At 40.9% G+C, this 23,556-nt stretch overlaps 1 protein-coding gene and 1 long non-coding RNA gene across 5 annotated transcripts in view; both read left to right on the plus strand.

Moving 5' to 3' along the window:
• Positions 1 to 23,556, plus strand: part of LOC122808740 (brain-specific angiogenesis inhibitor 1-associated protein 2-like) — a 1,062,100-nt gene that overhangs the window by 57,478 nt on the left and 981,066 nt on the right. The window lies entirely within an intron of this gene.
• LOC122808751 lies at positions 14,472 to 19,956 on the plus strand. 3 transcript variants are annotated; one of them, XR_006365824.1, is made up of 3 exons: positions 14,474 to 17,529; positions 17,934 to 19,073; positions 19,294 to 19,956. It is a non-coding gene; the product is annotated as an uncharacterized LOC122808751 (long non-coding RNA). The 3 variants fall into 3 exon arrangements; XR_006365823.1 differs by having other exon boundaries at positions 14,476 to 17,529; positions 17,934 to 18,885; positions 18,929 to 19,956; XR_006365822.1 differs by having other exon boundaries at positions 14,472 to 17,529; positions 17,934 to 19,956.

The raw sequence follows: 23,556 nt of genomic DNA on the forward strand, positions 1-23,556 counted from the left end.
AGTGCTGACCTTTCAGGTACTGGCTTAATTGTAATTAGCACGGGGCTTACTTATACACATGTGTATTGTGCCATTTCAGTACTCTGTGTTAATATCTTATAGAGATGTTCTTCATGTTTCATTGTTGCAGTCATTACACTTGGGTTATCTGCTTGCAGGTAGCCCTCAGTCTGCCTGATTAACAAAGTCTTGGGTCCTGCATCGGTTGCTGTCCCTTCTTCCATGACATCAGGTCGTCAGGGGTATAAAACATGCAGCCAACGCCATTACATCAGTCTTTCTTGCCGTTCAGTGCCCAAAGCAGAAGCAGTTCGCAAAGTGCCGGTCAGCCGACTCCTGAAATTTTTGTTTTTGAGTTTCAGAACCGAAGTCTTCAACTAAAGCTAAGTAACCCGTTGGGGAAACTTTTTCTTGCTCCTTACCGATGTCAGTAAAAGTTAATAATTGCATTACTTGTGGAAAGCAAATACCTCATAAAGATTTTCATTCATACTGTATTGCATGCCTAGGCCCTGACCATGACGTACCTTGCTGTCGGTTTTTTGCTTTATTTAATCAGTGCACTATTCGTCGTCTGTATATTTTCGCCTCTAAGTATTTCGGTTCTCGGTTTAATTATCCAGAAATGTCGTCGGTTAGCCATCTGACTACCGGGATTCTGAAAAAAATGCAAAGATAAAGACAGAGACAGGCCGCCGGGGTCCAAAACTGCCGACGACACTTCTCCTAAGCCAGTCGCCAGTTCGCCGGTACTCAGGTGCTTTCGCAGCCCCTGATACCTGCTGCTTCTGATTTGCAGGCCTCTGCTGAGACCCATTCTGAGTCTGGTATACCAAGAGATGCTTCAACTATGGAACCCACGGATGTCTGTACCTTGGATGGGTCCGGAGACACTGTGCATGCTCCGGCTGCTGAGGGTGTATTCAGGCCTACGGACTTGCATATTAAACCGACGCCTCCTTCTTCACTTAGGCCTAAATCTCGAACCATGTCTAAAAAAACGACGCTCAGGCCTCCATCCCTAAAAAACAAATGATAAGAATGGCTGAAGATTTAATCATTCTAATCAGGGGTAGCCAACCCCCCCCCCCTTTCTAAGCGGCTTAGGACTGAAATTGTTTATGAATCTTCTGACCAGGATTCTGTTTTTTCTGATTCTTCTGATGATCTGGATTTGCCCTTATCTACTTATGAGGATTCTGATGCAGAGGACTCCATTCCCTCTGCTTCCCCACCAGAGGATTTTTCTTTTGGGGAAACCTTGCATACTCTAAGGGACCATTTCCACTGGGAAAGACAGGCTTTTTCTGATTCAAAAAAGAGGCTTAGGGATTTCTTCCTCCTACCTCAACATAGGCCTTTAGCTATTCCTCCTGTACTAGACATTGTTGGTGATGCTTTTTCGGAATCTAGTTTGGCCCCTGATTCCTTGCCTCCTGCTCCCAGAAAACCTGACAGATACTACAGGGTCCCTGAGTCACACAAATTCCTTTTTAAAAAAATCCTATTGCGGATCCAGAGACTATTTCACAGGGCCCAAAGGGCATTAAGGCTTCTACTGCTAAAAATCCTACCCCTTCTGATAGAGACTCTAGGGCGCTGGATAGATGGGGTAAGAAGGTTTACACTTGCGCAACTTTGGCCATTAGGGCTTTAAACTGCAAGTTTCATATGTTAAAGTGTCAGCAACATGTTATTGGATTGCTTAAACAGAAAATTATGTTAATTCCTGACTGTGTGGAAAATAAAGAATTACAGGATTTAATGCATTCTGCTGAACAAGTTGGAAAGCATACTTTGCAATGTGGTTTTGATTCATTAGAGGCCTTTTGCAGGGCTGCTGTTACTGGGTCTGTGCTCAGAAGGCATGCTTGGCTAAAGGAGCAATCTTTGCCTGATCATGTTAAAGCTAAATTGCTGGATTCTCCCTTAAATCAGGACCGCCTGTTTGGCAACAAGGCTGAGGAAGTTCTTAAAAAGATGGAAGATAAAACTGACTCTATACAAACTGTTAAAGATTTCTTACAAATTCAGCCTCCTAGATTTAGTAAGCACTGGCCCTCTAAGAATTGGTCCTTTCCAGCCCTTCCCAGGTCTTCTCAAGCCAAACCCAGACACAGCAAAAGCCCCAGGTTTCAGTCCCAGGGGACACACAGGACTAAGCAGTGGGGGGCCTCCACTTTCAAATCTGGGAGTAATAAGACTCCCCCCTATGGTAAACTGTCTCAATGACTTCCGTTTAAAATTTCCAAGCACTTCTCAACTGACTGCCCCTTTGGGGGGAAAGATTGCTCTTCATGCAAAGAACTGGGAACGCATTACCCAGGATAAATGGGTTTTAAATATAGTGTCCCAGGGGTACAGATTTCACTTCTGCACATTGCCAACACCAAGCGGGTGGCCAGACCTACCCCCAAATCAGTGGGCAGAGGCCCAAAAACAAGTACTTTCTCTCTTAAGCATGGGGCTGTTCAACTGGTACCAGAAGTGCAAAAGGGACAAGCTTTCTACTCGAGACTTTTCCTGGTACCCAGAAAAGACAATTCATGGCATTCTATCCTGGACTATCTACTCTAAACACCTTTTTGGAAATTCCAAAGTTCAAGATGCTGACTCTTTACCAATTACTTACTATGCTAGGCAAAGATGCCTGGTTGGCAACACTAGATTTAAAAGAAGCATACCTGCACATCCCAATCATGGAATCTTGCAGAAGATACCTACGCTTCAAAGCAGGCTACACGCACTATCAGTTCTCTGCACTGCCCTTTGGCTTATCTACTGTGCCCAGGGTATTCTCAAAGTGCCTAGCTCCAGTTATTGCATTTTGCAGGCACAGAAATATTCAAATATACCCATACCTGGATGACTGTCTAATTCAGGAAGAAAGCCAGGACATACTTTTGAATCATCTGGCCTTTGTACAAAGGGTTCTAACTTGTCTTGGGTACACCATAAACAAAAAGAAATCACACCTGGTACCCTGTCAAAAAATTATATTCGTGGGAGCAAGCTTGAATACAACTTCCTAGATGGCTTACCTCATGCCAGAGAAACAAATTCATTTGACAACCTACTTCAAACAAGTGGCCACAAAAACCCTGCTATCTGCAAGACAAATACTACAAGCCCTGGAGTTCATGGCCTCCTGCATTCTTCTAATTCCATATGCAAGACTGCATATGAGGAAACTACAGTGATATCTAAAAAGCCTATGGTGTCAACATTCTCAGGATCTAGAAGCAATGATTCCTGTCATACCTTGCCTACGGTTAGAATTCCTTTGGTGGGCAGAGGCCTGCCACAAAAACAAGGGACTACCTTTCACACCACCCCCTGCCACCCAAACCCAAACAACAGATTCATCAGACTATGCATGGGGGGCTCACCTGGCAGGGAAGTGCATTCAGGACAAATGGAACCCAAGTCAAATGCACCTGCATATCAATCAAAAAGAAATGTTAGCTATACAGAATGCTCTGACAGTCTTCAAGGACCACATTCTTCCAGGATAACTAATGCTAAAATCAGACAACACCACTGTTATGTGGTACATAAACAAGCAGGGGGGTACACATTCTTACCCCCTCTGCAGACTAGCCATGTCATTGTGGAACATGGCCTTGAGCTACCAAGTGCACCTAGAAGCTCAATTCCTGTCAGGAAAATTAAATACACTGGCAGATGGACTAAGCAGAAAGCTCATGGACCCACACAAGTGGAAACTGAAACCAGGGATTTTCAACATGTTGACAAGCAAATGGGGGTGCCCAGATATAGACCTGTTTGCCTCTCCCCAGAACTACCAACTGGACAAATGTTGCACAAGGACTCCCCACAAGCAAGCCTGGAAAGTGGATGCTCTGTCCTTCAGTCTATGCCTTCCCCCCCTTTGCCTCTCCTCTCCAAAGTACTACTAAAAATCAAACAGGACAAACCAAGGGTTATTTTGATTGCTCCAGACTGGCCACGTCAACACTGGTACCCCCTCCTGTGCAGTGTGTCATGGTTATCCCCATGGCACCTGCCTCAGACTCCTTACATTTTGTCTCAGCAGTAGAACCAGATTCTGCACCCTCAGCTTCTAACACTGAACCTTGCAGCCTGGCTAATTACATAATCTCTCATCTACCATCCCTCAGTAAACCTGTGATGGATATCATTTTATAGGCAAGGAGGCCTAGTACTAGAAAATCTTATGCTGAAAATTGGAAAAGATTATGTGTCTGGAACCAGTCTCAAGGGATGAGCACAACAGCGCCCAATTTACCTCAGATTTTACAATACTTAACTGAGATGCTTCACAAGGGCCTGTCTTTTTCCTCCATTAAAATCCATGCCTCAGCCATTTCAGCCCATTATAACACAGAACCTCCTCTCTTTTCTCATCCACTGCTCAAGCAGTTCCTCAGAGGGGCCAAAAATTTGAGACCACCCAGGAGAGCTCCAACCCCAGTCTGGGACCTTAACTTTGTTTTGGAGAAACTCACTCTGCCTTCTTTCGAGCCAGCTGCTACTTCAGATTTAAAATTTATTTCTTGGAAAACAGCTTTTCTTTTAGCAATCACTTCAGCTAGAAGGGTATCTGAATTACAGGCCTTTATGGCAGTGGAGCCTTTCATCATCTTTCATGCGGACAAGGTGTCCCTCAGAACCAATCTATCCTTCATGCCCAAGGTGGTATACAGTGTGGCTCTTAATCAGTCTATTCACTTGCCAGCCTTCTTTCCCAATCCACAGAACAAAGGGGAATGGATACTGCATTCTGTAGATGTGCACAGATGACTTAGATTCTACTTGGACAGGACTAAACCTCAAAGGAAATCTGAACAACTGCTGGTGGCATTTACTGCAGGGGCAGAGGGGAAGTGTGGAAAAATACTGAAGTCAACATATTTTGTATTCTGTATTTAAAGGGTTAAGCAGAAAAATGTTCACTGCGTGCAAACTGAAATGTTCTGGAAAATGTTGATCACTGAGGAATGCAGGAGTTAATCTTAAACTGCTGATAAAGTTAATGGTGCAAGAATAACTGTGGTACTGGCTGGTAAAAACAAGTAATCAAACTATCAATTTTAATGAATGTTCTGTGTGCTACGTGTATGTACGTGCAGGAGGGTCTATATAAGGAGAACTCAAAGTACAAGTAACCAGACTGCTGGCATATTACTATCATGTAGCAGATCTCCATGCATGCAAAAATAAAGCTGTTTTACTTGCTTACAAGAACTTGGTGTGATTCTTCCAGAATATGTTAGAAGAGTAAAATCTTTCGACAGGAAGGCTATTTCAAAGCAAACCATTTCTAAATGGATAGGCCATTGCATTAATTTCTGCTATAAGCACCATGGAAAACCTATCCCCCAGGGGATCAGACCTCACTCCACCAGGGCTGCATCTACCTTTACAGCCTTTCTCATAGATGTCCCCACCAGGGACATCCTAGAAGCTGCTACCTCGAGTTCTGTGCACACTTTGACCAAGCTTTATCATTTGCCAATTTTCTCTAAATCCAGAGTTGGCTTTGCCACTGCATTCTTGCAGGGCCTTATAGCTGGCCCTAATGCAATCTAAATTCCTCCTCCCAACCATAGCTTTGGGAATCTACCCAAATGTAATGACTGCAACAGTGAAACACAAAGAACATAGTACAGTTGTGTACACTTACCATAAATGTGGATGTTCGAGTGTATTCACTGTTGCAGTCCTGATTACCATCCCTCCAGCCCCCTAACTTCTTTTGGCTATACCTCTACTTTCCTTTACTATGCTTAAAAGCCTTTTTGGTGTATTTGCTTTTGTGTTGGAGGTATATCATTGTACTTTTATATTTAATTGCTTCCCCATTAGGGGGGGCATCTGACATCTGGGGCAAGAAAAACTGATGTAATTGCGTCGGCTGCATGTTTTATACTCCTGATGACCTGACGTCATGGAAGAAGGGAAAGCAACCGATGCAAGACACAAGACTTTGTTAATCAGGCCAACTGAGGGCTACCTTCAAGCAGATAACCCAAATGTAATGACTGCAACAGTGAGTACACTTGAACATCTACATTTATGGTAAGTGTACACAACTGTACTTTTTGGTACTAGTGTTAAGAGCTGTAGCATCAGTGGCCATGCCCATCTTTAGCACCATATTCAGTGACATTTTTCTCAGGTCTATTCTCTCTCTGACACTGGCTACCATTATTCTTGGTGGTATCCTGTCCTCATCATTGTGACAATTCTGCCCCTTTCCTGTGCTAGTTCTCCAGTGATGGTTCATCTGACATCAGCTTCTGACATCATCCGTCTAGATGCCATTGACCACAGTGCTAGGGTTGATACAGACCGTTCTGACATAAAAAGTTAGTCCGATGTTGGTAGTATCATCAAAAATAGTATTGCTAGTGCATGGGTCTAGGTTGAGGGGTGTATTCTCCAGAAACTTGGGCAATTACCGAAAAGGATGCAGAATTGTATGCCATTTTTTCTAATAGTTCTGTACATTGCGAGCCCACCAAAAGTAATTAGTATGTAGCTTCAGATTATTAACACAGAAATGAATTAGAATTATTTCTGTTATGTGTTATGGATGGAATTTGAAACTTATTCACATAATGTAGTATTTAGTACTTTAGAGACTGAAAGCTATCAGTGTATTTATTGTGTGTAATGACTGGTCTGCAGTTTACATACCAGCACATCTGTCAGGCACAGAGAAATAAGGCTATGGACTGTTAATAGGCTGCTTCCTGCCATTCAGGATTCAATTTCTTGAGCTTCAATTTGCCTACTTTCAAGTCCGAATAGCTTACTTAACCAGACAGTGCTCTGGGGTAATTGGTGAAACTGGGTTCTTGGACTATATGCCTACTAACATTTTATGAGCCTTGGCCTTATGAATGTAAACACATCAAAGGGGTTAATGCTATATATGACATGGCATTTTATCACTACCTGTTGATTGGTAGCTTAAGTAAAAGGAGTGACCCCAGTTAGTAAGTAAGATACGTTAGCTTAGGAAAAATGGGTCATTTGAGTGAGTGGGAGGGAGGAACTGTCTATGTCTTTGCAACTTGAAACTGCAGAAGTTTCTTAGGTCCTCATTTGGAGCCGGACAAACTGTCCAGTACTTAGGAGAGCTGACCAGATGCAAGCCGCATGGGGTATGACATGTGACCTTTAAGGAAGAGGAGATAGCAATCGATGAATTAGATAGTAAAGGACATGCAACCCAGTGTGTCCACATTTCACAGTGAACCAGGTGGACCACAAGTAAGTGATGTGAGAGCAACATGTTGAATGACCATAGTGGCCCATAAGTTGGAGATGTGAGAGCAGCATGTTGAATGACCATAACCAGTTATAGTTCTTATGCAGAAGTGATTCTGAGAAGGCTGGCAGGTGACCTTCTGGGTTTCTTAGAGTGGTCTTCTAAGTACAGTGGGCTAGGGTTATACCCTTGTTGCTTTAGTTGGGCCGTGTAGAAGCCTGTTGTGAGTAGAAAGGCCAAAAATAAAAATGTTCACTGTATTTACATTTTATGTTATAACTCAACCTGTGAATGTGCTCAAGACAATCAATAGGAATGTGCTTCCAATGTTGGAATATTAAAGCCATTAATGCAAGGCTGACATGTTAAATTCACAAGTGAAATCACTTGTCTTACTTTAGCTGAACAGGAGGGATGCCTAGTAACCACAATCATATGTTTTATTTTCTTTTTCATTTTTGAAAATCCATCTTCAAGGAATCAGTTATATACTTATAGAAAGCACTAGTTTTAACCTTATAACTAATTAAGTTTCCATGCAGACATTTGAAAAGAAAATTCCCCACAATTCAGAACACTTTAAACTATCTGCGAGGTATCTACCCACAAAATGTCTGATTTGCAGATATTGTCACCAGGTAGGTCTAAGCTCTGAGAAACATTAGCACAGGCCTGTATAAGATAGCATTGATTACTGTTACCATCCCAACAAGCCCTTTGGAAAACAGCTGCATTAATCCAAGTCAGAATAGGGACTTCTTGTCTATTTTGTTGCAAGGCTTTTGCTAAATACAGCTGAATAATGAGCAGCCTGGGAGTGCTAGAAGCTTCTATCCACTGATCTAGACCTTCAGGTTCCCATGTCTAGTATGATCGGGTTACGGGTAATTCTCTCAGTTGATTGACTCAGAGATGCTAATCTAACCTCAAGAGGGAGACAAAGGTGAGGGGATTTGATCTTGCCTGAATATAGCCCAGCCCCTTAATAATCACACTTTCATAGAGTAGCCTATTTGAGGACCAAAATCTCTTTTTTTCAGAGAAACTTTATTTTAACAAACATATCCATAATGATAAAATCCAACAACCTCAGTGAATAGAAAATATGTGAACACACAAATATGAACCATTTCCAACAGCAATTATACTCAAGAACACAGTACTATATATATACTTGATCTACATGTACAAATAACTCCCCATTGCAACCAAAGAAATTCAATAACTCTAAATATACACATTTGGATGAAAAACAAAATATAAAAAATAAGGGTAAGGTGGTCCACACAGCCTATCTAGACCTTGCCAAGGCCTTTGACACCATCCCCCACTCTGGAATCATAGATAAACTTACTAAGCTGGGTATTAATCCCTACATCACTCGATGGGTTGCTAACTGGCTTACTGATAGAACCCACACTGTAAAAGTAGCCAACTCCAAATCCATCTCCAGACAAGTGACAAGTGGAGTACCTCGGGGTTCAGTCCTGGGATCGCTCTTGTTTGGCATCTACTTCTCTGAAGTACAGGCCAACACTAAGGGAATCTGGCTAACAAAGTTCGCAGATGACTGCAAACTGGGAGCCATTATTGAATCCCGAAATGATGTGGATACTGTACAAAAGGGCCTTACAGAAACAGATGCTTGGTGCCAGAGCCATGGGCTCAAGCTCAGTGCCAAGAAATGTATAGTTATCCCCTCTGGGAAAAAACATGTATCCGTGAATTACCATATAGGTGGCAGTACACTAAACACCGAAAGTGTGATAAGAGACTTAGGACACAGGTGGACAGTGGTCTCACCTTCGATAACCACATCGCCACAACAGTCAGGAAATCCTTTTATGTGGCACACCTCATCACTAAGGGCTTTTCATCCAGAAAAAAAGAGGTCATTGTCCCACTGTACTCATTCTTCATTAGACCCATTATAGAACACAACGCCCCTTTTGGTATGTACCTCTCAAGACATCTGCAGTAACTGGAAAGGCCACGGAAATACCTCACTAAAAGAATCACAAGCCTAAAGCAGATGCCCTACGCTGACCACCTTAAAAAAACTCCAGCTTTACTCTGTCGCGTATCGTCTACTCAGAGGTGATCTCTACTTAACATACAAGGCCATGTCAAACCCAGAGCTGTTGGACATGCTACATTTAAAGAAATCCCAATCCCTCAGAGCCACATGCTCCAGAGATCTAAACCTTGTCATCACAATAAACAAAACATGCTGGAGGGATAGGTTCCTGACCCAGAGACTCCCCAGACTCTGGAATAGATTGCCCAAACATGTCAAACAGAGTGCCTCTTTGACCCTCTTCAAAAGGATGTTTGGATGGGAGAAAGGAAATTCACCACAGGGATCACGTCAGTCATCCTGCTAGACAGGGGTCCAGGGAAGTAAATAGTGTGGGAAGAAATAGCCAGGGAATTGTTATGGCTAGGCTTGTATAGGCCCTAGGGCTGATAGCCTAGTACCAACCTATGAACCTATTCCAAAATTAATTCCTTTTTGTCATTTTTCTATTTATAACAGTCAAGCTCTTATGAACATACCCTAAAATGCCTTACCTCACTTAGCAGTGGCATCCTTCCAGTGTCTACATATAACCACTGAGGTGGCAGCAACTGTAATTCCACTGGCAGACTTGTGACAACTAGAAACCAAAAAAATCCTCCCTGTCCAGTCTTAGGAGCCAAAAGCTAACATCAGTTACATCCGTTAAAAGCAAGCATGATAAATGGCGTTCCATAGCATTCCATACTCTGTTTCCGCTCGGTAAAAAAAGTATATACACTTTGCAACAAGTCCTGCTAAGCTACAAGAGATATAATTACTGGTGCTGGGAGAGTTATAATTTAGTTGTAGACACATGTAGCAGAGTGCACCATATCAGATATTAGTACATTTCGCTGTTATTTAAAGAGGGAATATCATACAGTTAGTGGGGGAGGGGGAGATGGATAGCAGAGGTTATGTGAAGGAGAAAATTCCTAATAGGGGATGATAAGAAGATGAAATGTAGTTATGTGATATTAGTAATGTAACTTAAGGTGGTTGGGAAGGATAAAAGCTGACTGGGGAGGCAGTTGGACTAGTCAGAAGTGTCACAGTAGCAAATCCAAGAAGCTTTTAAGTGTGTTTTTAGACTTTTTTTAAACTCAGCCAAGGAAGATAAATTGGAGATGTCAGTGGGTATATATATATATATATATATATATATATATATATATATATATATATATATATAAGGGTGGCCTAATGGCAGTTAGCTTAGTACTAACTTATGAACCTCATTTTAATTATGTAATTTGAGCAGAGGGAAGTTTGTGCTGCATTGCTGGCTTTTGTTACATGAAGGAGAACTTTGTTGTTGGAGAGAAGTACCCTAGTGCAAAAGTTTGGATGTATTATGTTTTGTAGAGCAGGAGTTTTGTCAGTATAGGTTAGAATCTTGTGGGTTAATATGCACTGGTTGTAAAGCAGAAGTTGATGAAGTTCCAGATAAGTTGCTTCAGGTCTGAGCAGTAGTGTGTCTTTTTGTGCTGTTGGTGGCAAACTTAGCAATTTTGTTATAGCAGGTGTTAAGTTTAGCTATGTCAGACTTCCTGAGGTTGATGAAGATGGGTGAAGCATAGAGAAGAGTGGAAATGAGGTGTGTCTGTGCTATTTTTTCCTCGTGTTTTTTGTGAGGAAGTGCTTGTTTCTATATAATTATCCTAGTTTTTTTAATGTACCTTCTTTATGGTGAAGGAGACATGGGTATCAAATGTCATATTGCAGTCAATCTCAACTTCTATGAGTTTGGTGTGAGTGACTGGAGATATAATGGTGTTATTTTTGGATATGGTAAATGTGGGTCTGGGGGAAGGTGTAATTAGTGGGCTGGAAAAAGAGCAGTTTGGTGTTACTCACGTTCAAAATTAGTTGCAATTCGATAAGCCATTGTTCAACAGAAAGAAAAGATGCTTGCCTTTTCATGTATAGTTGTTGGAGGGAAGTAAAGGAATAGATTTGTGTAGAGTCATCAGCATATTGGATGACGAAGGCATGTAATGTTGATGTGTGGAGATTGTTGGTGAAGAGTAATGGGCCTAATGTGGAGCCTTGGGGAACACCTAAAGGAACTTGTAATGGGGGGAAAGTTCTTGCCTTCACTGTACTGCTTGCTGTCTACCTGTTAAGTAAATTTGGAACCAGGTAATAGTTGTTTGCTAAGGTTCAGTTTAGAGAGAGTTGTTAAAAGCTTGGAGTGATTGATCATATCAAATGCTTTGGAGAGGTCAAGAAAGACTGCAGATGCATAGTGTCCGTTATTTCTGTGATTGTTTACTGAATGAGTAAAGGTCATGAGTGCAGTGGTGGTGCTGTGGGAGGGCCTAAAGCCATAGCAATGGGATGATAGTTGGTAAATTCTTTTGAGTTGCCCTCCTTTGTGGAGTGGGATAATGTGGGAAACGTTCCAGAATGTGGGAACTAGATTCTCAGAGATTGAATGATTGATTAGAATGGATACTAGGTATGCAATGGCATCTGCAGTTATCTTGAAAAATTAAGCTGGAAGTTTGTCCGCAGATAAGCTGGTTGGTTTTAGCTGTTTTAGAACATTTTTAATTGTGATAGTAGAGACAGGTCGAAGTGTAAAGCCATTGTTAATGCCTGGGTAATTAATTGGCTGGCTAGAGGATAGGCAGTTTTGAGAATTAGCTAGTGCAAGAATTGATTCTGTGAAGAATGTGTTGAGTTGAGTGGCAACGATTGTTGAAGTATCTGTAATTTTTGGGGAGGGGTGCCTGATTTCCCTGATTGAAGTATGCTGTTAATGGATGTCCAGAACTTTTTTTTGGTTATTTTGATATTTGGATTGGAAATTATGATAGTAGTTAATTTTGCCTAATTTGACTTTTTCTTACAAAGGTTTCTTAATTCCAGGTAGGCTTGCTTATAAATATGGGAATTAGTTTTCTGCCAGTGAGTACAAGTGTTTTCTCTGGATCTCAACAAGGATCTGGTTTCTTCGCTCAGCCAGGGAGCATATTTGGATTTGACATATTGTTCTGTAGGGTGCCAGTGAGTTTAAGATGTCAAAGAAAGGGGAATTAAAGTAGTGAGCATCTTCTTTGAGGGTGAGATACTTTAGTGGTGTCCAGTCACATTGTTGTAGTATTGAGATAAAGTTAAGAGGGTTAAAGTATTTCTTATTAATTGGTATGTGGTGGGTGTTTCAGTACTAATATGATGTCTAATGGCATATATTGGCAATTGGTCAGTAATGCTGTCTGAGAGACAACTGATATAGCTTTGTCTGTTTGTTAAGATCCAGTCAAGTGTAGACTGTTTTTTTGTGTTTGTCAGAGTTTGGATAAGTTGAGAATATCCATGAAGGTTAGTAAAGTTGGTGGGATTATTAGATATACAAGATAGTCAATCTGTGTTGAAATCTCCTAAGGTGATGGTTTCCTGAGGGAGGAGTTCTGTTACCCAGTCAAATAAGGACAAAAGAGTTGGTATGTTATTCCCAGGTGGCATATAACATCCAACAATATTTATAAGCTTCTGGAGTTCATTTTTAGCCTAGCAAGTAAGGTTTCTGTATTGCTTATGTAGGGTGTGTTCATGTCTAGACTTTCAATGTTTAGCTCATTTTTAAACAGTAATGTTATGCCACCTCCTTCTCTGTTTGTGTGATCATTGCGTAGTATATTGTAGCCTGGGGGCAGGATCTAATTTCTGGAGTATCTGGCTCTAATCGTGCTTCAGTAAGTAGAAGAAGGTCAGCTCTATATAGGGAGAGAAAAGCATGAGGGTCATGTACCTTATTTTTGATGCTTCTAAGATTTATATTTAGTAGAAATAGATCTGAAGTTTTTCTAGGTTGTTGGAATGTGATATTAGATGAACTTAAATTAGATGTAAAGTTGTTATTATCTGAGGGTCCAGGATTAAGGTATATATCTCCAGAAAGAGTTAGTATGACTGTTTTAGCAACAACAGTTTTAATGAGTTTAGTTATATGTTTATCATGTTGTAAGGACCATCTTTTGGATTGGGTGCATGGAAGTGTGGGATTATGAGTAAGATGAAATTTGTTTACTTTGAAGATAGATGGATAGTTGGAGAAGTTGCAAGGGGCTGAGTTTTTATTAAGAGAAGTGGTAGTGCCATGATGGGGTAGAATATGTGGAGTGTTATAATGATATGTGGTCAGGTGTGCTAGTATTATTCGTACTGTTATGGAAGTAATTTCAATATGGTACATATTTAAAGTGATATTTGTAGATGTATAGATTCTTGGTTGGACCTTGGGCGAATTTTACCAACAAGCTGTAGCCTATATATTGGAGATGTAGAATCTTATTTTAATCACCTTCAAAATTGCATTAGCATTACCTTCCACAGTCTTATTTAATGGTAGGATCATGTATATACCCAAGTACTAGGATAATCTGGGTATGATAATTCAGCTCTGCACAAAGGGCTATGTCAACAATGCTGCTTATAGGAAAAAATTACTGTTTTAGCTAAACTGATTTTTAGTCTAGGAAATGGTGCAGCTTTTGGAGAAGGAAAAGATCAGTAACGTTTGATCAACCTGGTACTTACCCGACTACACAGTTGTCTGTAAATCAAATTTTCAAGGGGACAGTCTATTCCTTATTTATCACCCAATTAGGTATCAGGTTCTGAGTTGAACATAGGACTGTAAGGTAAATCTTAATGAACAGTAGGGGACTGAATGAATAGTAGGGGGATAGGGTATATCCTTGTCACATTCCCTTTTAATTCAATAATTTGGGGGGAAATGCCATTTGATGTCACTTGGGCCAACAGCTTCACATATATAACACCAGACTCCATTTAATAAATTAATGGGGTATCCCTATTTTAGCTATTATCTACCATAGGAACCCCCCAGTAGACAGAATCAAATGCTTTGCTAAAGTCCAGTAATGGATCATTGCTCAGAAGCTGCCATAGCATCTATTCTTCCATATTTGGCTTTCAAGTTCTTATTTTTTTTCCCCAAAGCAAAAGTCCCTACATTTTCCTCACAAAAACTTATTTTCCATACTTATAATTTGTAGCTTGAGCATGTGGTTTTCTTGTTTCTTTCCCCCTTTCTTCCAGTTTGCAAAATTATAGAGCCACTTCCTACACATACCTTTAAAATGGTGCCAGTTGCTTCTAGCGTCGTTGCTGCCTATTTCCTTATTCTGACACCAGTAGTCTCTAATCATAATGAGCAATGGAATGACTATTTACTTTGTTTTTCAAGTAAAACTCAGAAGGTGAGGGAGTTTTACTCTGTTTTAAGGTGATTGATACCATAGATCATGGTTAGAGACCCCATTAAGGACAATCAAGGAACTACTACAGTTGTGAAAGACTTTTCTGGAAACCAGCCACATATTTAACCTACTAGTTAAACCTTGGGAGGTGTTTACATAGATATAATTATTGTCAGTGGGATTAAACTCTCTTGAAATGTTTACCAGGTCAAATTCATAAATAAAACTTTAAGCTTCTGAGCTGAGTGAGGAAGTTGTATTCACTCACTAGGCATTCTGCCTCATCCCTGTTCAACCCCCACATAAAAATCCCCTCCCACATTAAAAACATTTCCATCAGGGGTTGGAGCTCCAAAGATGGGTTGCTGAAATTTCCAATGGCCTGTATTGAGGCCATAGTAATTAATTAACATAGCAGGCCCTAAGATTGAAATGTTGTTGCACACAACTAATTCTCTTGGTTAATAATATGGCTACCGCTCTCTCAGCAGCTTTGACTGAGCTCTCAAAACACCTCCTGGCTCCTGGCTATTTTGCTAATACCTTGGGGATGAAAAGGGAATTAAAAAAACAAAAAAAATGGTACAACCAAGTAATACTTCTGTGATATACAGTCAGATATATATAGTCAGTAGACTCTGCAGATGGAATGGTATAGTAGCAGAAAGTCTGCCTTTAAATCACATGGTAATCCCAGCCACTGAGTGATGGAAAACAGTTTTGTCATTTCTTGCTAATTACAGTGTATTATACCACCACAACTTAAAATGTCATCCATGGTCATTAAAAGAACAGCAGCAGTTCTGACATGTAACAGTCACCACACTGATCGAGTCCTCCAAATGGTTGGTAAAATCACCCCAGGATTTTTCCACTTCAGCTACATCAACTGGTGGGATCTCTGAGTAGGAGGTATGGCTAGGGGGGGGGCATATTTATTAGGGCTTAGTATGAAGGAATTCAAAAGGTTAGTCATTGAATGGACTGCTTGGTCCATTTTCACAGCCAGTGCCAAAAGCAAAGTGTTTTAGTGTTTTTACATTTTTGTAATAGGGGCATTTGCAGGGACATTTGTTTAAGGTTCTGTCCCATTTTTGCTTGAATTAACTGATGATGAGGTAGCTGCGACAGCATCTGTATAGGTATGTTGGTCTTTCTTACTCTCTGATTGTGCTGTATATCCACAGGAGTCTGAAAAGAAATGTTGATGGTTTCCTTCATAAGGAACAATGTAGCAGCAGGTTAGAGTAGGTCACCAGAAAGGCCGTCTTCCTGCAATACCACAAATACAGGGCTAACACCTTCCTTTTATTGTATAAGGCCATGCTGTAATCTGGGGCCATGGGCACCAAGTGGCCATCTATCTTCAAGATTCTGTCCTAGGTTCTAAGTTTCTCTAGTATTGATTCCTGTCAGTCATTCAAGCATTTGAAAATAAAATGCCTCAGCTGATTAGCCCATTTGGCTCTACCATTCTACCCCATACCCCATATGCCCATTCTCTAACTGGGGTAGATGTACCCTCGAAGAGTACAAGCAGGGCATTCCTAATATACAAAGTCGGTTCTAACTCTTCCACTCTGTCAGGCACCTCAGTAATGCTGTTTCTCCAAGCCCGATTTTTGATAGCCTCTGATTTGGCCTCCATGCTATAGGGTCAGTCTGAAAGGGCTTTTTAGAGATGATGAGTGCTGTGACGCTACAACTGTCTGATCTGACAGCTCTTTTGCTTGGAATGGTAAGGCTGTTTGGATCTCTGTTAACTTATTCTTGTAGCTTGCAGACAACGTTTTAATTTATTTCACATCTGTTGCCTGGGGTGTATTTTTTGCTTCTAAACAAGTCAACAGACATCTTTTGTCAGGAACTTTGTGGTAAGGGTGTTGGTATTAATGGCCCTTTTTTGTAGTGGACATTAGAATCTACACTGATTTCACTTTTTTTCTGCCAATTAAGTCCATGTTATATGGCACAGCTATGTTGAGTAGATTATTTATGTACAGACCATCAAATACACTAAACCAAAACTCAGACTTGCCTCTTTTCCATTCAGACACTTCCAGTAAGACATGGCTGGAAATTGATGTCACCTGAGTTTGCCTACAGGACTATGAATTTCAGTCTCTGCTTCAAGCAGGTACAGATGCATTGACAAATTTCTCTAGGCAGCACGTGTTGTCATAGTAGCTTAGGTCCCTGTATCAATCTTGAAACTTACTTTGAGTTCTATGAATAGGAAGTTTCCCTTGCCAGTTTGGTTCAGTGATAGATATAGGAATGACTGTTCCCAGGAAAACCACTTTCTGAATATTATTTTCAGTTTTATTTTCAGAAATAACTTTAATTGGTTTTGCCTTGCAAACAGCAGTGAGCTTTCCCAGTCTTTTAAACCTCTGGCTCCTCTTGCTATGTTCAACATACTGTTCTGACTCAGCATGGTAATAATCACACCTTGCGAATTGGCTAGGTATATGTATTCACTCAGGTTCTTGTGTATTCTTGTTTGGCCAGAACTGTGTCTCTTTTTTGAAGTTGCCATTATCTCTGCATTTTACCCCCCAAGCATCATTTGCCTTATTTAAATTTGCATTCTCTTTCTTAACTAATTTCACCCCTTTGGTGATTTGTATTGACTTTTCTAAAGTTAAATTTACTAGTTGTAAAATTTGAGACACTTCTACATCTTTCAGCCCAGTCACAATACTGCCTTTTTTATCTTTAGTAACATTAAACCCCAAATTATCAGCTATTTGATCCAACTTTCTTACAGAAAACTATAACATACTCACCTGGCAAGCATGGGATTTTTCAAAAAGCTGAGCCAGACCCAAGCTAATGGTCTAGCTTGGTTTTGGAACCCAATAAGGGCAAAGCCAGGCCTCATAAAGTGGAAAGAAATGTAGAAAAGAAAAATCACTAGAACCAAGGTAGGTAGGTAGGGCACACAACAAAACGAAAAATCACTAGAACCAAGGTAGGTAGGGTACACAACAAAATAAATCACTAGAACCAAGGTAGGTAGGTAGGGAGCACAACGAAAATAAAAATCACTAGAACCAAGGTAGGTAAGAAGGGCACACAACAAAATGAAAAATCACTAGAACCAAGGTAGGTAGGTAGGGAACACAACGAAAAGAAAAATCACTAGAACCAAGGTAGGTAGGTAGGGCACACAACAAAAAGAAAAATCACTAGAACCAAGGTAGGTAGGGCACACAACAAAAAGAAAAATCACTAGAACCAAGGTAGGTAGGTAGGGCACACAACAAAAAGAAAAATCACTAGAACCAAGGTAGGTAGGGTACACAACAAAAAGAAAAATCACTAGAACCAAGGTAGGTAGGTAGGGCACACAACAAAACGAAAAATCACTAGAACCAAGGTAGGTAGGGAGCACAACGAAAAGAAAAATCACTAGAACCAAGGTAGGTAGGTAGGGCACACAACGAAAAGAAAAATCACTAGAACCAAGGTAGGTAGGGTACACAACAAAAAGAAAAATCACTAGAACCAAGGTAGGTAGGGCACACAACGAAAAGAAAAATCACTAGAACCAAGGTAGGTAGGTAGGGCACACAACAAAACGAAAAATCACTAGAACCAAGGTAGGTAGGGTACACAACAAAATAAATCACTAGAACCAAGGTAGGTAGGTAGGGAGCACAACGAAAATAAAAATCACTAGAACCAAGGTAGGTAAGAAGGGCACACAACAAAATGAAAAATCACTAGAACCAAGGTAGGTAGGTAGGGAGCACAACGAAAAGAAAAATCACTAGAACCAAGGTAGGTAGGTAGGTAGGGCACACAACGAAAAGAAAAATCACTAGAACCAAGGTAGGTAGGGTACACAACAAAAAGAAAAATCACTAGAACCAAGGTAGGTAGGTAGGGCACACAACGAAAAGAAAAATCACTAGAACCAAGGTAGGTAGGTAGGGCGCACAACGAAAAGGAAAATCACTAGAACCAAGGTAGGTAGGGCACACAACAAAAAGAAAAATCACTAGAACCAAGGTAGGTAGGTAGGGCACACAACAAAAAGGAAAATCACTAGAACCAAGGTAGGTAGGGCACACAACGAAAAGAAAAATCACTAGAACCAAGGTAGGTAGGTAGGGCACACAACAAAACGAAAAATCACTAGAACCAAGGTAGGTAGGTAGGGAGCACAACGAAAAGAAAAATCACTAGAACCAAGGTAGGAAGGTAGGGCACACAATGAAAAGAAAAATCACTAGAACCAAGGTAGGTAGGGTACACAACAAAAAGAAAAATCACTAGAACCAAGGTAGGTAGGGCACACAACGAAAAGAAAAATCACTAGAACCAAGGTAGGTAGGGTACACAACAAAAAGAAAAATAACTAGAACCAAGGTAGGTAGGTAGGGCACACAATGAAAAGAAAAATCACTAGAACCAAGGTAGGTAGGGTACACAACAAAAAGAAAAATCACTAGAACCAAGGTAGGTAGGTAGGGCATACAACGAAAAGAAAAATCACTAGAACCAAGGTAGGTAGGTAGGGCGCACAATGAAAAGGAAAATCACTAGAACCAAGGTAGGTAGGTAGGGCACACAAAATGAAAAATCACTAGAACCAAGGTAGGTAGGTAGGGAGCACAATGAAAAGAAAAATCACTAGAACCAAGGTAGGTAGGTAGGGCACACAACGAAAAGAAAAATCACTAGAACCAAGATAGGTAGGGTACACAACAAATAGAAAAATCACTAGAACCAAGGTAGGTAGGTAGGGCACACAACGAAAAGAAAAATCACTAGAACCAAGGTAGGTAGGGTACACAACAAAAAGAAAAATCACTAGAACCAAGGTAGGTAGGTAGGGCACACAACGAAAAGAAAAATCACTAGAACCAAGGTAGGTAGGTAGGGCACACAATGAAAAGAAAAATCACTAGAACCAAGGTAGGTAGGGTACACAACAAAAAGAAAAATCACTAGAACCAAGGTAGGTAGGTAGGGCACACAACAAAATGAAAAATCACTAGAACCAAGGTAGGTAGGTAGGGCACACAACGAAAAGAAAAATCACTAGAACCAAGATAGGTAGGTAGGGCACACAATGAAAAGAAAAATAACTAGAACCAAGGTAGGTAGGGTACACAACAAAAAGAAAAATTACTAGAACCAAGGTAGGTAGGTAAGGCACACAACAAAAAGAAAAATCACTAGAACCAAGGTAGGTAGGTAGGGCACACAATGAAAAGAAAAATCACTAGAACCAAGGTAGGTAGGTAAGATGCACAACGAAAAGGAAAATCACTAGAACCAAGGTAGGTAGGGCACACAACAAAAAGAAAAATCTCTAGAACCAAGGTAGGTAGGTAGGGCACACAACGAAAAGAAAAATTACTAGAACCAAGGTAGGTAGGTAGGGCACACAATGAAAAGAAAAATCACTAGAACCAAGGTAGGTAGGTAGGGCACACAATGAAAAGAAAAATCACTAGAACCAAGGTAGGTAGGTAGGGCACACAACAAAATGAAAAATCACTAGAACCAAGGTAGTAGGTAGGTAGGTAGGGCACACAACAAAAAGAAAAATCACTAGAACCAAGGTAGGTAGGTAGGTAGGGCACACAACGAAAAGAAAAGTCACTAGAACCAAGGTAGGTAGGTAGGTAGGGCACACAACAAAAAGAAAAATCACTAGAACCAAGGTAGGTTGGTAGGGCATACAACGAAAAGAAACATCACTAGAACCAAGGTAGGTAGGTAGGGCACACAACGAAAAGAAACATCACTAGAACCAAGGTAGGTAGGTAGGGCACACAACGAAAAGAAACATCACTAGAACCAAGGTAGGTAGGACACACAACACTCGATTTAATATAAAATAATAAAAATCACTCAAGTTAAAAAACTTTCACCCAGTGGGCTTCCTCAGGCACATGAACTAGTATAAGAACAAACAAGTACAGCAAACTCTCAGTTAACTGGCACCCATGGGTGTGGTAGATGCCGGATAACTGTAGTTTCTGGTTGCTTGAGAGTTACTATTAAAAAGAGGCTTGACTAATACTGTATCCTATACTGTTTGGTTGGTTTGACTTGCTCTCAGGTTGGGGAGAGAGGGAATTGATTCCTATCTTCCTTTTTAAAACTCTAAAAATGAAAGTTATGTTTCTGCAGGGGGGAAAACAGAAAGTGCAACATATGAAAATTTTACTGTATTTCTTCAATTTTTTTTTTTTTTTTTTTTGGCTGTTTGCTTGAGTTCTGGTTAACTGAGAGTTCACTGTAGGTTTAAATAGCAGTTTAAAGTCACATGACAAATGCAATTAACAAATTCAAGCACAATTGTGTGTGTCTCTCTCTCTCAATAAAGGTTTTAAAGAGGACAGCACTATTCGGACCTGGTGAAATATGAACCTTCGAGAGTAATATACAGTTAAAGTCTGCTTTCTCATTTCTATGTTCAATGTCTCCACCTTTTATGTTCTCAAACACTTCTAATTTCCTAAATTTAAAATTAAGCTGCATTCCTTGCTCAAGTTTGTTTAAAAAGTGCATTAGTAGGTATAGCTCGATTTTATTTCTGAAACGTGGCTAGATATATGTTCCTTCAACCTCTGGTTAGTTTTTCCTACATAATAACAGATGTTCTTCATGTTTCACTGTTGCAGTAATCACATTTGAGTTATCTGCTTGCAGTATCGCTCAGTCAGCCTGATTATCAAAGTCTTGGGTCCTGCGTTGGTTGCTTTCTCATCTTCCGTGATGTCAGGTAGTCAGGGGTATAAAGCATGCAGCCAACGCCATTACATCAGTCGTTCTTGTCGTGCGGTGCCGGAAGCAGAAGCAGTTTGCAAGTGCCGGTCGGCCAACTCCTGAAATTTTTGTTTTCTAGTTTCAGAACTGAAGTCTTAAACTAAAGCTAAGTACCCCGTTGGGGAAACTTTTTCTTGCTCTAAACTGTTGTCAGTATAAGTCAATAATTGTATTTCTTGTGGAAAGCAAATACCTCATAAAGATTTTCATTCTGTATTGCTTGCCTAGGCCCTGACCACGATGTACCTCACTGTTGGTTTTGTGCCTTATTTAAACCACAAACTATTCATTGTCGGTACATTTTCACTTCTAAATATTTTGATACTCAGTTCAATTATCCAGATATGTCTTCAGTAAGCCACTGACATTCCGAAAAAACACAAAGATAAAGACAGAGACAGGCTGCCTAGGTCCAAAGCTGCCGACGACGGTTCTCCTAAGCTAGTCGCCAGTTCACTGGTACTCAGTGAGGCGCTTTCGCAGCCCCTGATACCCGCTACTTCAGATTCGCAGGCCTCTACTGAGACCCATTCGGAGTCCGGTATGCCGGGAGATGCTTCAACTGTGGAACCTGTGGATGTCTCTACGTTGGATGGGTCCGGAGCCGCTGTGCAGGCACCGGCTTCTGAGGGTGTATTCAGGCCTACTGACTTGCATATTAAACTGATGCCATCTTCTTCCTCTAGGCCTAAAACTCGAACCATGATTAGGAAACCGATGCCCAGACTGTATGGTCAGGCCTCTATGCCTAAAAAACGTATGATAAGAATGGCTGAGGACCTTATTAATTTAATCAAGAGAAGCCAACCTTCCTCCCCCCTCAGGAGACCTAGGACTGAGTTTGCTTATGATACTTCTGACCAGGATTCTGAAATTTTTGTCTCCTCTGAGGACCAGGATTTACCCTTATCTACCTATGAGGATTCTGATGCAGAGGACTCTATTCCCTCTGCTTCTCCCCTAGAGGATTTTTCTTTTGGTGAAACCTTGCATAATCTTAGGGAGCATTTTCACTGGGAAAGCCAGGATTACTCTGATTCTAAAAAGAGGCTTAAAGATTTCTTACTTTTGCTCCAACACAGGCCTTTAGCTATCCCTCCTGTGCTGGACATTGTTGATGATGCCTTTTCGGAATCTAGTTTGGCCCCTGATTCTTTACCTCCTGCTCCCAGAAAACCTGATAGATATTACAGGGTTCCTGACTCTCACAAGTTCCTTTTTAAAAATCCTACTGCGGATCCTGAGACTATTTCACAGGGACCCAAGGGCATTAAGGCTACTACTGCCAAAAATCCTACCCCCCTCTGATAGAGATTCCAGGGTGCTGGATAGATGGGGTAAGAAGGTATACACCTCTGCAACCTTGGCCATCAGGACCTTAAATTGCCAGTTTCATATGTTAAAGTATCAGCAGCATATTATTGGATTGCTTAAACAGAAAATGATGTTGATTCCTGATTGTGCTGAAAATAAGTATTTACAGGATTTAATGCATTCTGCTGAACAGGTTGTAAAACATACTTTGCAATGTGGTTTTGATTCACTAGCGGCATCTTGCAGGGCTGCTGTCACGGGCCTGTACTTAGAAGGCATGCTTTGCTTAAGGAGCAATCTTTGCCAGATCATGTTAAAACTAAATTGCTGGATGCTCCCTTAAATCAGGACTGCCTGTTTGATGAAAAAGCAGAAGAAGTTCTTAAAAAGATGGAGGAAATAGTTAAATCTATGCAAACTGATTTCTTACAAGTGCAGCCTCCTAGATTTAGTACTCATTCACCCTCAAAAAACTGGTTCTTTCCTGCCTTTTCCAGCCCTTCTCAGTTCAAACCCAGAACCAGCAGAACACCCAGGCTTCAGTCCCAGGGTACACACAGGACTAAGCAGTGGGGGGCTCCCACGTCCAAATCAGGAAGTAGTAAGACTCCCCCCTATGGTAAGCTGTCTCAATGACTTTACTGTAAAACTTCCAAGGACTTCACAACTGACTGCTCCTTTAGGGGGAAAGATTGCTCTGCAGGCAAAAAACTGGGAACTCATTACCCAGGACAAATGGGTTTTAAATATAGTTTCCCAAGGATACGGATTTCACTTCCACACACTACCAACCACAAAAGGGTGGTCAGATCTACCCCCAAATCAGTGGGCAGAGGCTCAGAAACAAGTACTCTCTCTCTCTCAAGATTAAAGGCTATTCAAACTGTACCAGAAGAGGA

This window comes from Protopterus annectens, chromosome 1.part1 (assembly GCF_019279795.1).
Source record: "Protopterus annectens isolate FY-2018-M chromosome 1.part1, PAN1.0, whole genome shotgun sequence".
Taxonomy (NCBI): domain Eukaryota; kingdom Metazoa; phylum Chordata; order Ceratodontiformes; family Protopteridae; genus Protopterus; species Protopterus annectens.